Source organism: Natator depressus, chromosome 1 (genome assembly GCF_965152275.1).
Source record: "Natator depressus isolate rNatDep1 chromosome 1, rNatDep2.hap1, whole genome shotgun sequence".
NCBI lineage: Eukaryota > Metazoa > Chordata > Testudines > Cheloniidae > Natator > Natator depressus.
In genome coordinates, this window is record NC_134234.1 from 267,169,001 (window position 1) to 267,183,043 (window position 14,043).

The 14,043-nt window shown below is 40.9% G+C and overlaps 1 protein-coding gene across 2 annotated transcripts in view; it reads right to left on the minus strand.

The window, feature by feature from the left end:
• The window catches only part of NUDT4 (nudix hydrolase 4), a 53,469-nt gene that overhangs the window by 33,067 nt on the left and 6,359 nt on the right, over positions 1–14,043 (minus strand). The window lies entirely within an intron of this gene.

Sequence of the window (14,043 nt, forward strand, 5' to 3'; positions counted from 1 at the left end):
CATTAGCCAGCCACTGCAATTTAAAATACTTATTTTACCATTTATCCAAGAATGTAGTGAAGTTAAAGGTTACATTGGATAGTTTTATATAAAAGTCAAATATGGTAAGGAAGACCATGAAAATGGAACTCTGATGGAAAGAGCATCTGGAGTTAGTAAAAGATTACCTGTATTTGCGGCCATTTCTGCTCTGACTAGTAGATTCTATCTATAGTAGTTTAGTAAGAAGCTTCTTGGAAGTTAGCACAAGATAGCTTATGTAACCACTTTTCTCCTTGGGAAATACATTTTCCTTTTTTAAGGATGGAAAGGAATACAAACATGTACTATAAGCAAGCTCTTTGCAGAAATGAAGCCAATAAGTGCAAAAAACCAAATTACGTTCTATTGAAAATTCAGATCCACTACATATTGCTCAGTTTAGCTATGCTAGATGTTTGGATGATCACATTTGGCCTTACTGCGAGATTGGCCCAGGGAGAGAAGGGGCACAGAGACTTTTTGCAGAACAAAAACAAATCAGAGTAAGGAGTTCTTAATTATATATTATTCTAGAAAATATGCAGATTACTATCCGATTGCAATAAAGTTAAACAGAACAATGTAACAACCTAAGGCTGGGATATGGGGTGTTTTGTACGGTCGGGGGGGCGCACGGCAGCTGGGGGAGAGCTTGTTTTAATTTCACATACATACCAGTGTTACCACCAATGGATGACATTTTCCCCACTATCACTCAAGTGATTTTTAGACAGAACTGGCTTCTATTTTAATACTTTGTCAAAGACAAAAGTCCTAATTTGTGGAGACAGTTGTCACAGCACTATAATGCTCTGCAGTAACTCCTATGGTCCAGTTATTGGTGGTATAGAAGAACTAAGTTGGACTCTTTCTCACAGCAGGGAAGGGAACCCACTACTTACTGGGCCTCTGAAGTGAACTCAGTCTCTTGTATAGAAGGCCAAACACTGACCACAGGATCACCCCACATATTTTACAACCTACTTTTGTTAGCATAGCTGTTTAAAACCTAAAACTACTAGTAATAGAGATTACTATGGCTCATGAAGTTGCCTATATGGATCCATACTCAATACCCCTAATTTCTTCCTACTAAATCAGTTAATCTATTATAAGAGACTATGGGGAAGGAGATACAGAACAAACATAGGGAGTCTTCAAAAATCAGTTATGTTAATTAAATGTAAGAGCATTACCTGCGAGGTTCCCAGACAAGATGATTACAAAGTAGTCTTTAACCCAGGGAGGAGAGTGTGAGAAGACCCACTGAACAATGATTGTGGAACTGCTCTCTACTCAAGTATCTGCTCTACAAGCTAATTACAAGGGGTAATGCTGTGTAAATGTATTAATATAAATCCAGGTAGCCTATTTGCCTCTCTGGGGAAAAGATGTGTTTTAAAAAGATGGCTAAAATGCTGTCCTAGCAAGGTCCGTATTTACTCCTGGAGGAATTCTGCACACTATTTTAAAATTCTGCATATTTTATTTGTCAGAATACTACAATATAATCATACCAGTTTCAATTATTTTGGTAATTTATTCCAAAACAAACGTCAGCAAGTATGTCTGTACCAGTTCAAACAAAGAAAAAAGATTCCCCCCAGGAGTAAAGAATTAAAGAAACCCCCTACAACAACCCAGTTCCAGTTCCTCTTCTGCTTTTTGTTGGGTGCCTCAGTCTGGGTGTGTCACAAATGCCACCTGGGCACGTGTGCATGCGTGTGTGAACTATTCCCCTGTGGTCTCAGACACGCCCCTCCACCCCCAGAGCCTTTGAGGCATCCCCTGGCCCAGACATCCACACTCCCTCCTCCCCACAGCCCAGGGATCTCGAGAGCATGCAAGAGGGAAACGGCCTGATGCTGGGTCCTGAGCTTGTACAAAGCCACCTCCTTCCTTCAGGACATGCTGGAAACCACAGCTGCCCGAAACCCTCCAGCTCCCTCTCCCTGACAGAGTCCTGTATTTGCAAGCCAGAGAGCCAGGCTCTGCTGGGTCCAGCGGCTCCTACTGGTGGCCAGCAGCTCTGTGGCACCAATTCTGCAGGGAAAGATTAAATTCTGCACAGAACTTTAATTCTGTGAAAATTCATTGCACAGTGGCACATAATTCCCCCAGGAATAAGTCTTACTGAAACTGTTGAAGCTACCTTAGAACAGATGGGGTAGGAGCTGGAAAGGAACAGTGGCAGATTACAAGCTGCTCCCACAGCGGGGTACCTCTGTGCTTTCATTAGTTAATGCTAAAGTTAACACTGAGATGGAGTCATTCACAATATTTGTCTTAAGGCTGTAGATTCATGCAGACATCAGTGTGTTAGTTTACCATTATTCTATCAGGAATGCCTTTATTTGCATTTAAGATTTTGCAACCACAAGAGCCATAGTCACATAAGTTTTCTTTTTCTTTAAGCACAAGATAGAATCTTCCAGAAAGAGTACCAGCCCACACTAGACAGTTTTACCTCCTGGGCTTGTCAGTGTGCTCAAGCAACCTAGTGATACCCTTGGTCTCAAGCAAGAAGTCAGTCTTCACCACTTAGTGTCTGGGAGAAAGCCAACTCACATCAAGTGCCACAAATCTAAGACTTTGGAAATTTCATGCATTACAAAATGTCCTCTATACTTTAATATTGCAGCCTAGTCTCCTCCCCTGGTCTCAAGTGGTGTGTGGGAGAAAGACAGTATGGTTAGATTAATATAAAGAGGCTTTGCTAAGAGCTTTGAGAGGTCAGAGCAGCATCTTATCTTTATAGAACACACTGATGCATCAGCATGGAGAATGGAAAAGGAGTATGCATCAGCTTGGACAGTCTAATAAGAATGAAGACTGAAAATAAAATTGATGTAAAAAACATCTTAGCAGATAAGTGGTGCCACTGATTTGGTTTGCACTACATGCAAGTTCCAGGACAGGGACAACTCCTGAAAATGACAGACATATGCCCTTTGAAAGTCTCAACACTAACAAGGAGAGATCAAAGATTCCTATACTAGTGAGACTGAAGACAGAAATTTGAAGCCAGGTGTGCACTCAAGCCCAGGAAGAGAACAGACTGCAGCAAAGCAGGCAGTCCAGAATAAAGGGAATGAATGGAAAACTGGAGCGAATCATATCCTTTATCTTGTCCAGATGAAAGGAAATTTAATAGAAGGTTTTCTGCTTTCTAACACCATTTTCTGGACTTCTATAGAAGAATCTGTCCAAGTTGCTGAACTAGTCAGCAACCAGACTGTTGTACTCTGGTACCTCTAGTTGGGATGCAGGATCTAGCTGAAGAAAGTCTCTCAAAGACTGCTTGAATTGAAGAATGATGAAAAGTCAGATCTTTGTCATTCATTATACAGATAATTCCAAAAGTTCAGCAAGTCACCTTTAAGAGTTCATAGAAACTTGAAATCAGATGGAAAGACTAAGTTTGGGGACAACCCTCCAGAAACTGAAGATGGCAACAGCCCTTCTAAATGCAACTACTAGTTGTTCAGAGAATGGACAACCTTTATAAGGACACCTGAGATGCATGAGTCCTTACAGAAGCTCCAATGAAGATCTAACTGAAAGCAATCCTTTTGGGGCACTGGGGAATCTTTTGCTTTTCTGGACCTCAAACTGCTTAGCCTATATTGCCAATCAGGTCAAGGAGCTCACGGTATCTCAATTCTGAAATCCAAGGGCTAACAAATCCTGTAAGTGGCACATCTCTTTACCCAAATACAGGTGCATACTGTTTTTTCTAGGATCTCTCTCAACATCAGACCCCCATCATGATTAAGGGTGAGGTTGACTAATCCTCTGGGTCTTTCAATCTGATCTTTGTGAACTAAATACAAGATGTATGTAAAGGGCAAATAAGAGTGCCCTCTCCTGAGGACAGCAGAGGAAGAAATTGCCATATGGAAAGGCAATAAAAAGGTCGTCACCACAGATGCCAGAGACATTTTGAATCACCAAATCTGATGGTGTAGAAGCATCCAGCAGTGAAAACTGCCTATCAAGATTATATCCAAAAGCAAGGCATCAGATTCCTGTCACTAAATGAGTCCCTCAACCCTGCCTCTTCCCCAACACCAAGCTTTCGGTGTGAAAGCAGTTACTATGTTGGAAAGAATCACAAGACTCATGACTTTTTACCCCTTCTCCCTTGGTTCCAAAGAATAATGGTGTCAGAGAACAGCATCACCTGAAGGAACCTCAAAGTTGCTGTGAAGACTTTACATCAATGCTGACATAGTGCTCAATGGCAGCATTTACCTCTTCTAAAACCATTAACAGAAGATTTGGGGAATGGGAAAGTTGTATCTGAGAATTCTCTAGAATATTCTTATGTACTGGAACTTGCTTTACAGGACCTTGAGACCCCCGACATCAAGACTTCTCTGGCTGTAGAGTGTTTGACTGCTGATGCTGGACTCAACATCAAGGTCTGTTCCAGATCAGTGCCTTCCATGAAGGCAATAAGACCTGCATTGCCACCTCCCACAAATTGTTCTTGAGAGCTATGCTCATGCTCCACATATGAATTTGGAGAAGCTCAGGCACATGAGTAGAATTTGGAATTTTATTTTTCCAAGGCAGAGCAAACACCAGGAGTATTCATGTCATCAGCATGTGCTAATGCAGGGGGACATAGCTTGAAGACTGTCTCCACTGTCCCCCAAACAAGGAAGCAGACCCACAACAAGTGGGCAACCATAAAGACTAAAGAAAACAGCCAAACAAGGCCCCCAAAGCAGAAGACCTTATTTACTTAACTGAAAGCCCAGAGTAGTTTCCTAGCAGACAAAAACAGAGTTAAGCAATGATCACCAAGATTCTGCTCAATGCTTATGTATTAAGGCTGATTCCCCTCATATCCTTTGGTATGGGTCCATAGGCAGGGTGCATACATACATGGCGCTATTCAGAAAGTTTAGCGCTTGTAACCTGAGGGCATGTGTATTTTCTTGAGTAGGATCCACTTAAACAATGCTCAAAGAGCAACGTTAAAACCTTACAAGAGGATTAAATGCTAAGCACAGCTGATATTCCACATAACATGAACATTACACACAACTTCATGCTGATCAAACTAGCGTTCATTGGAGTCTCAGACTCATATTAAGGTCAGAAGGGACCATTATGATCTAGTCTGACCTCCTGCACAATGCAGGCCATGGAATCTCACCCACACCCTCCTGCAATAAACCTCTCACCTATGTCTGAGCTATTGAAGTCCTCAAATCATGGTTTAACGACTTTGAGGTGCAGAGAATCCTCCAGCAAGTGACCCACGTTGCAGAGAAAGGTGAAAAACCCCCAGGGCCTCTGCCAATCTGCCCTGGAGGAAAATTCCTTCCCGACCCCAAATATGGCAATCAGCTGAACCCTGAGCATGTGGGCAAGATTCACCAGCCAGATACTACAGAAAATTCTTTTCTGGGTAACTCAGATCCCATCCCATCTAACATCCCATCGGGCCTATTTACCATGAGTAGTTAAAGATCAAATTGCCAAAATCCTATTATCCCATCATACCATCTCCTCCATAAAATTTATTGAGTTTACTCTTGAAGCCAGATATGTCTTTTGCCCCCACTGCTTCCCTTGGAAGGCTGTTCCAGAACTTCACTCCTCTAATGGTTAGAAACCTTCATCTAATTTCAAGTCTAAACTTCCTGATGGCCAGTTTATATCCATTTGTTCTTGTGTCCACATTGGTACTGAGCTTAAATAATTCCTCTCCCTCTCCGGTATTTATCCCTCTGATATAGTTAGAGAGCAATCATATCTCCCCTCAACCTTTTAGTTAGGCTAAACAAGCCAAGCTCCTTGAGTCTCCTCTCATAAGACAAGTTTTCCATTCCTCGGATCACCCTAGTAGCCATTCTTTGTACCTGTTCCAGTCTGAATTCATCTTAAACATGGGAGACTAGAACTGCACACAGTATTCCAGGTGAGGTTTCACCGGTGCCTTGTATAATGGTACTAACACCTCCTTATCTCTACTGGAAATACCTCGCTTGATGCATCCCAAGACCACGTTAGCTTTTTTCACAGCCATATCACATTGGCGGCTCATAGTCATTCTGTGGTCAACCAATACTCCAAGGTCCTTCTCCTCCTCTGTTACTTCTAATTGATGCGTCCCCAGCTTATACCTAAAATGCTTGTTCTTAATCCCTAAATGCATGACCTTACACTTTTCACTTTTAAATTTCATCCTATTACTATTACTCCAGTTTACAAGGTCATCCAGATCCTCCTGTATGATATCCCGGTCCTTCTCTAAATTGGCAATACCTCCCAGCTTTGTATCATCCGCAAACTTTATTAGCACACTCCCACTTTTTGTGCCGAGGTCAGTAATAAAAAGATTAAATAAGATTGGTCCCAAAACCGATCCCTGAGGGACTCCACCGGTAACCTCCCTCCAGCCTGACAGTTCACCTTTCAGTATGACCCGCTGTAGTCTCCCTTTTAACCAATTCCTTATCCACCTTTCAATTTTCATATTGATTCCCATCTTTTTCAATTTAACGAATAATTCCCCACGTAGCACTGTATCAAACGCCTTACTGAAATCTAGGTAAATTAGATCCACTGCGTTTCCTTTATCTAAAAAAAAATCAGTTACTTTCTCAAAGAAGGAGATCAGGTTGGTTTGGCACGATCTACTTTTGTAAAACCATGTTGTATTTTGTCCCATTTACCATTGACCTCAATGTCCTTAACTACTTTCTCCTTCAAAATTTTTTCCAAGACCTTTCATACTATAGGTGTCCAACAGGCCTGTAGTTACCCGGATCACGTTTTTTCCCTTTCTTAAAAATAGGAACTATGAAAGCAATTCTCCAGTCATACGGTACAACCCCTAAGTTTACAGATTCATTAAAAGTTCTTGCTAATGGGCTTGCAATTTCATGTGCCAATTCCTTTAATATTCTTGGAAGAAGATTATCTGGGCCCCCCGATTTAGTCCCATTAAGCTGTTCCAGTTTCACTTCTACCTCAGATATGGTAATATCTGCCTCCATATCCTCATTCCCATTTGTCATGCTACCATTATCCCTAAGATCCTCATTAGCCTTATTAAAGACTGAGGCAAAGTATCTGTTTAGATATTGGGCCATGCCTAGATTATCCTTGACCTCCACTCCATCCTCAGTGTTTAGCGGTCCCACTTCTTCTTTCTCGGTTTTCTTCTTATTTATATGGCTATGGAACCTTTTACTATTGATTTTAATTCCCTTTGCAAGGTCCAACTCTACTTGACTTTTAGCCTGTCTCACTTTATCCCTACATGTTCTGACCTCAATAAGGTAGCTTTCCTTGCTGATCCCTTCCATCTTCCACTCCCTGTATGCTTTCTGCTTTTTCTTAATCATCTCTCGGAGATGCTTGCTCATCCAGCTTGGTCTACAACTCCTGCCTATGAATTTTTTCCCCTTTCTTGGGATGCAGACTTCCGATAGCTTCTGCAACTTTGACTTGAATTCCAGGCCTCCTCTGCCTTTAGATCCATAAATTCTTCAGTCCGATCCACTTCCCTAACTAATTTCCTCAATTTTTGAAATCAAAAACCCTAGTCACAGGTTTATTTTTGTTTATCCTTCCATTTAGTTTGAACTGAATTAGCTCATGATCACTTGAACCAAGGTTGTCCCCTAGAACCATTTCTTCTATGAGGTCCTCACTACTCACCAAAACCAAATCTAAAATGGCATCCCCTCTAGTCGGTTCAGCAACTACTTGATGAAGGAATCCATCCACCCACCTTCAGCTATTGCATCTAGGAAAATCTGAGCCCTATTACTAGCACTTGTCCTCCAGTCTATATCTGGGAAGTTAAAGTCTCCCATCATCATGCAGTTTCCATTAGTATTTACTTCATTAAAAACACTGAAGAGGGCTCTATCCATATCCAAATTAGATCTCAGCGGTCGATAGCACACCCCAAGCACTATCCCAGGGGAGGCTCTAGTAGTTTTCTTCCCCAAAGTGATTTTTGCCCAGACAGACTGACTGTCTTATCCATTCCATCGCTTCTTATTTCTTTACATTCTACCTCATCATTGATATACAATGCTACTCCACCACCTTTATCTTTATTTCTGTCTTTCCTAAACAGCACATACCCTTCAATACCTGTAGTCCAGTCATGACTACTATTTCACCAGGTTTCTGTTATCCCTATAATATCAGTTTTCACTTCCTGCACCAGTAGCTCTAGTTCCTCCATTTTGTTACCTAGGCTCCTTGCATTGGTGTACAAACATCTTAATTTTTGCTGTTTGGCCTCGCTCACATTCTTTACCTGATTAGGCACAGACATTCTACAGCCAGTATGACCTATTAGACTGGTATCCACACTGCCCTTTGTCCTTATGTCCATTCTCCTACCCATGGCTGTATCCTTTCTTACTTTGTTTTCTTCCCTCTCAATGTTAAAATCCAGCATGGAGATTACCTGGACATCTCCCAACCATCTCCCCCAAATTCCTAGTTTAAAGCTCTTATGTGAAAGCAACTAGTAATAGTGATGACTATTACATTAAATCATTCAGAGCTTAGTGGAATGGTTTTAATCAGCATTTATTGTTTAGTTAAGGACTGAAAACAAATTCCAGTTTACTAGTAGGGGATAAATCAGGCTGCTTGCCCTGACTGGAAGCTTAGCATAAAGCCATGCATTTTTACACTACTCTATAAAATGTTTGATTTTACCATTGACCTGAACAACAGTTAGCACTAAATTGTGTTTGTATGATGGATTGTTTATAGAGTGAACATACCCTTTGAGAAATGGACACAAATGCATGTTAAGATGACCAAATAGACTTCACAATTATAGGTACAGTAAGGAAACCCACAAGTGTGAAGGTTACAAGTCAGCAGTACTCACTTTGAAGCTTTTGTCTGGCTCACACCCCTCCTCCCACTCCCATTTGTCCTGGAAAGTTTTGTAAAGTGTGTAATGTGAGGCAATATTAACTAGATTAAATATCCAAAAATATTAACACACGCCCCCAAGAGAAAAATCTTAAGGCACAGATCTCATTCAGTTCATTCTAATTTTGCAACATAAGACCATAAGAGTATCTCCATCCACAAATTTGGTCCATTCATGGATGAGAAAATCCTGCAAGTTCAATACTCTTCATGGCTAGTGGAACAGTCAGTAAAATCTGGGACCCCTACCATAAGTAATTAGCACCTTCTTTGAAGGAGGAAGTGTAACTGAACCAGGCAAAGACATGGCCAACGCTTAAGAAATTATCACATGCTACTCAGTGACCACATTTGTGAGCAAGCCAACAGAGGTGCTAACAAAGTCACTTCTAATTTGTTAACTAAAAAGGACCCAGAATATTGACAAGTAAGTTTCAGCCAGGACACAGGACAAACAGTATTTATTGTGCCAATGAATGACTTCATCTTTCAATGGGCAGACATACTGCTGGATTTCTCATTTGATACAGTCATTCACCAAATATATCTGTCCTGCCTCAAGAGATGTACCAGTATTGAATGAATGAGCACAAAAATCTGCAACTCTTCATGATCCTCTGGGTTCAGAGCATGAAGAAATGACTACACCACACCTAGGAACCTCACGTGTGAAGTTCCACAATGCAAAATACTCCCCCTTATCCTATTAAACATGAAGCTACTGGGACATTCATGAGACCCTATGGGAGGTGTCACCAATTCACTGGCACCCAGTTCTTACCAATATAAAAACCAGCACCATCTCCCAGCAGAGTATTATCTGCCCCAGAATAAATAACTGGCTGAAAACGAAGAGGGAGATAATAGGTTATGCTGATGGGGAGAAGGAAGTGCTTTGGAGAACTCATCACATATACAATCTCCATAGAGAGCTCGCTTCCTCCAATGAAGGCAACATGCAATTTTGGACTCAACTCCTCACTAGCTCTCGATACCAGACTAACTACAGCTACTAACACCACCGGCCACCTATAGCTGGCTAGAAGATGCATCCCACCCCATCAGACTGATTTGACCACAGTGATCCACGCATTTGTGACTTAAGAATGAAAGCACTGAAAAGCTCCAACTGTTCAGAGTACAGCAGCTCACCAACCCAGCAGCACAAGTTGCCAAGAACCCATTCCCCCACTGCTCTGCTCTTTAGAGAATCATATTCCAGGTTCTGATAACCTGGGGCAACCTGTGAAATGCTAGCCGAAGGCTTTTCTCTACACAATCGTTACCAATTCTGTTTTAGTGAAACAATGGAGCTGTCAACTACAAATGATGAGATGAATGCAAGCAAGAAAGCAAACTTTAACACATGGCTTTTGACAGTTCCTGGAGTTCTACATCAAAATCTCACTAGGTTCAGAACACAATGCAACACTTATTTGACATGGTCACAGCTTGAGGAATTTTTCTTCTTGTCCATGAAGGAAGGCTCTCAAATTGTATAGCAAGGAATTCGATTTCTTGCCATACTATTACTTACTTGGGATCCCTGACCCAAATTTTGTCCCCTTTCCCAAAAGCCTGGGGAGGTTTTGCCTTTGATGATCAGTTCCCTCTGAGATTCTCTCTTATGTGAAAAGAAGATGATTCGGATAGGTTAGCTAGCTACACCCACCTCTAAATTTAACTTCTCCCAGAAGCTGAGAGAAAGTTAATCTCTTCCACCTGCCACAGAAGATAAGTTAGCCAGTGTGGCAGCAGGGAGGCAAAAGCTGGTCTCCCAGTAGGTCTTACTGAGCAAGTTTTTACCCCATATCTGAAGTACAGAAATAGTCGTACCCTGCATTCAAGGAGGAAGAGAAGCTGCTAGCAATCTCCTGGTTATAAGAAGCAATTGAAGCTGCCTAGTCCAGCTGTGGTTAACCGAAAGTCACAGGTATATACCAATTGACAGAACATGTAGCATCATGGGGCTTTCATTATACAGAAAGCTCTATTAGAAAAAACAGGAGGATTTAAAGAACTCTGGGAAGAAACTCAAGACGCAGCTGTAAAAGTTCTGGACTAGTCTTTAGTAACTGAAGGAAACATTACTGCATGTTTCTTTTGGGCTCTTTTGATCTCTTGGCTTGTAATAAAATGCTTAAGATATAACCTCATGTTCTGGAATAACATGTTATGTAATAAAGCTATATAACATTCAAAATCTACTTTAAAAATTGTAAGGTTGCAAAGTCATCCACTCCAAGTTAGAAAATGCCAAAATCAAAGCTGCCTTGCGCATACTCTTGTACCTGAATACTGTCATATCCTAATTTTTGAGTGCTTGTCTTTGGAACCTTACCACTCAAGTTCCTTGGATACAGTTTTTAAAAGGTTAACAAAAAAATCCAGTCTTGTAGAACCATATTACCCATCCCCAAAAGGTGGAATCAGCAGGGTTGGGATCTTTAGATCCAGAGCACAGTCCTCTACCACTTTAGCTAATGGAATAACTGGCAGTAGACTGCTATTTTCTATGTGGTCTAGCCACTAGAGGGGGATGGAGACACTTCACAAGTGGGTTTCACTGCTATTTGCTGTCCAGCAAAGGAGTGTTTATACTCAAGAATAATTTGTTCAGTTTCATCAGGTTCTGTAGGGGGAATGTCCTAGTGGTTAGAGACTCATCTGTATCCTCTCCCTCACACGTCTCCTCCTGGGCAGCTCTTGCCCCACAATTTCTCCCCCACACATTTCTTCTATCCACCCTGTTCCTCAACCTGCTGCCACTGCCACCTCCTCCTCTCTGACTGCATGTCAGGAGGATTGTTGAAAGACAGGAGCGTTTCCCTTCTCTCAGTTCCAGTGTTTATTGCCATAGTGACCCACAACAGCTAGAAAGAGCAATTGCAGGGTAAGTCCTGCTCAGCCTTTGCAGCCCTAGGAATGCTCAGTCACTCTATGGGGATGGCACGTGCAGTTTGGACAGCACACAGGTGTTGAGAGGGGATAACTCATGCTCAGTGCTAGGCCTGGCAAGCTGGTCAATTTGACCATAATCAGATATCAGTAAATACTCCTGCAAGAAAGTCCTAATGTAGGCAGCAGCCTGCCTTTTTGGTTGCCACCTGCTAGCAAGATGAATTAACTGAAAGTTGAGCATCTTAGTTGGCTAGAATCTTCTACAACAAATACTATCCTTATTTGTATACTAGGCCATCAATGTACAGTAGAACCTCAGTTAGGAACACAAGAGTTACAAACTGACCAGTCAACCACATGCTGCATTTGGAACCAGAAGTACACAATCAAGCAGCAGCAGAGACAAAAAAAGCAAATACGGTTCAGTATGGTGTTAAACGTAAACTACTAAAAAATAAAGGGAAAGACACTTTTCTTCATAGTAAAATTACAAAGCTGTATTAAGTCAATGTTCAGTTGTAAACTTTTAAAAGAACCACCATAATGGTTTGTTCAGAGTTACGAACCTCCATTCCCAAGGTGTTTGTAACTCTGAGGTTCTACTGTACATGGCAGTTTACAAAGCCCATTAAACAGACATGGTCCCTGCCCCAAAGAGCTTACAATCTAAACTGACTCGACAAACAGAGAAATTAACTCAGAGTGGGGGGGAGGGAGAAGAGAGTTCACAGTCATTAAACTTCCTCCCTCAACAAAAAGAATAGATGCATAGCCATTAAGCTCCTTGAAAATTTGGTAGGCTACCTACCTATCATAACTGCATTTAAAAATGTCTCAGTTGATATGCATTTGTTTAATTTCATACATCTTTTGTAACTGTTTAGTTTGAAAAACTTTAGCATTTAAGTGCTAACCTAACATTGCTAAAAGGTAGGTTTTTTTTAGAACTTCATTTCCCTGTCCCATTTTTCTGAGTTAAAATAACTGTTAACTTGTTTTTTGGAATTAGGCCTAAGTATCTAAGGCTAAGCTTACTGGAAACCATAACTCTTACTCTTTTATTACTATTTTAATAAATTAGTGCTTTAAATTACTACACCATTTTTGACATTTGACAGTATCTGACTTGTCAAATGCCTAACCCTACTCAGTGCAGACAGAATATTTGGAGAATTGTTACTACTAAACTAGCTATTCTGAGTATCTGAAAAATCTAAGTGTGCACAATCTTGTAACTTGACCAAACTTGGTCAAATTTGCACAGGGCAACTCCTATGCCAAATTTCAAGTTTCTGCTCCAAAGCTAGAGCTCCTCAACAAAATGGTTGTAAATGTTGTTTAATATGGGCCAAACATTTTTCCCCTAATCTCAAAAACCAAGAAGCCACTTCAGATGATTTTTTTTTTAAATAAATCCAAGATGGATAACCATCATAGAAATGACAGGTTTCAGAGTAGCAGCCATGTTAGTCTGTATGCGCAAAAAGAAAAGGAGCACTTGTGGCACCTTAGAGACTAACAAATTTATTTGAGCATAAGCTTATGAAGTGAGCTGTAGCTCACGAAAGCTTACGCTCAAATAAATTTGTTAGTCTCTAAGGTGCCACAAGTACTCCTTTTCATCATGGAAAATTTCAGCTTGTGTGGTTAAAGTTTATAATGAGAAGTATAGTGAAGCCTTAACTATAATAGTAACTTATAATACACCTGTAATACACATACGCCCCATATCACAGAGCATAGAAAAGCTTGTGTTCTTGACTACATGTCACAGTAGATGCTTTTACAGCTTCTGGTGGTATTTTGTTCAAAGGGTTTATCACATTTTCAAGAAGTGATGTATATGGGGTTTTGGACTAAAGAATTCTGTTAAGCCTGCTTTAGTTAGTTAAAATACTATTAGATATTTCCTTGCTCTGTCTTTAAGCATCACTGCCTAGTTCCTGTAATTCTAAAATAGTTTCTCAGTTTCTCTTCTGTAACTGAGCTTACCATGGGTCCATAATATTACCATTTCAGCTTGGACTCCAGAAAATTGAAGTCTGCAGAAGACTGCAATGAAACTTTAAAACTGAATCTTTCCCTGAAGACTGGTGAGGACCAATGCTATCAGGCTGTGCAGCTTTAAGTAGCATTTTACATGTGGTTGATGCCTCAGGAATTGTCTATATGGGGAATTTATTGGCATAA